The sequence below is a fragment of the Cucumis melo genome, unplaced genomic scaffold (assembly GCF_025177605.1).
Source record: "Cucumis melo cultivar AY unplaced genomic scaffold, USDA_Cmelo_AY_1.0 utg001555l, whole genome shotgun sequence".
Taxonomy (NCBI): Eukaryota; Viridiplantae; Streptophyta; class Magnoliopsida; order Cucurbitales; family Cucurbitaceae; genus Cucumis; species Cucumis melo.
In genome coordinates, this window is record NW_026124651.1 from 23,980 (window position 1) to 24,657 (window position 678).

A 678-nucleotide genomic window follows, 5' to 3' on the forward strand; every position below is an offset into this window, starting at 1 on the left:
TAAACTTAAATGAAAACTAAATGATAAATATTATAAATGAAGTGAAATCCAGTAAAGTATTGTACTACAAAACAAAGAATAATTAGATAACTTGGATCAATATCCGGATCCTATTGTATATGTAAATGATATAAAAAAGTAAGAGTTCCTTTCTTGATTTGTTCTACAGAAATAGAACCCCTCCTTTAGTCATAAAGGTAAGTAAGTTCCTACGACATCATAGATCGGTGACCTTTGAAAAAGGGTAAGAAGTCGTTTCTTTATTTATTTGATTTATCAATTATGTCAAAAATAAAATCAATAGAGAAAAGCCGGCTATCGGAATCGAACCGATGACCATCGCATTACAAATGCGATGCTCTAACCTCTGAGCTAAGCGGGCTCACATAACAGAAATGTTACATGCATAGTAATTTACTAAATTACTGGGATCTTAGCTATTCCTAATTAATATGAATATAGAATCTAATTTCATTTCAAATAAATATTCAATATTGGAATTGTTCTATTATAGAACATAATAATTAATATAACGATTAATAGAATATAGCGATAGAAAATTTTGATCTATTTATCAAATGGATGTGTATCAATAATTAATGTGTTAATCTTAATTGCATTTAATGCAATTGAGATGATAATGAAGCGTTTCTATGTTTTCATTCTGAAAGGTGGAAG

General features: G+C 28.3%; 1 non-coding gene across 1 annotated transcript; it reads right to left on the bottom strand.

The window, feature by feature from the left end:
- Positions 1 to 309: 309 nt before the first annotated feature.
- TRNAT-UGU (transfer RNA threonine (anticodon UGU)) lies at positions 310 to 382 on the bottom strand. The gene has a single exon. It is a non-coding gene; the product is annotated as a tRNA-Thr (tRNA).
- Between the last annotated feature and the right edge of the window lie 296 nt (positions 383 to 678).